We start from the raw sequence: 699 nt of genomic DNA on the forward strand, positions 1-699 counted from the left end.
AAGAGCGTGTGGTTGGTTAGGTGAAAAAGGTACAGGGACAGAAAATGATAGTGAGAACAGATTATGAATTAATTAATTAATTAATCTATTTTTAGACAAAAAAAGTGGAAGCAGGAAGGAAATAAAATTGAATAGGTGATTATTTTCCATTTGAGCCAACTATTTTAAAGGCTAATAAGTCTAATAAATGATAAGTGCCAAACCACCCATGGCGCAAACTAAGCCTAGGTGGCAAAGACAAGGTAGGCGGATAAGGGATTAGGATGTGTCATGTGGCCCATGGGCCTCAACACCTTGTGTTCAGTTGGATGCAGCTTTTGGCTAAAAATATGCAGAAGTACCTAAAAAATGAGGCTCCAAAGTACTAAGCTAAAAAAAACTAAAAGAAAAAGCTGCATCCAAACTAACTCCATGTCATGCTTAGGTCCACTTCCTGATTTGGTCCCTCAATTAATTATGTAACTAGTTGTATACTCGCTTAAGTTATCAAGGCGAAAGCTCATGCATCTATGGCGTATGAGCATCATTCTCCCTTAGTTAATAAGGGGATAAGTGATAACCACAGTTCAGAAACATCCACCAAATTCCTGTAAAAAAATTTTCTCGCTTTCGCTCCACCCTACTGAACACTGCTGATGAAAATATTCTTTAAATTCCCCTAAGAATGATATCTCATTTGGGCAAAAAGGCTGTGAAAAA

Source organism: Quercus suber, unplaced genomic scaffold (assembly GCF_002906115.3).
Source record: "Quercus suber isolate HL8 unplaced genomic scaffold, Cork oak 2.0 scaffold_213, whole genome shotgun sequence".
NCBI lineage: Eukaryota > Viridiplantae > Streptophyta > Magnoliopsida > Fagales > Fagaceae > Quercus > Quercus suber.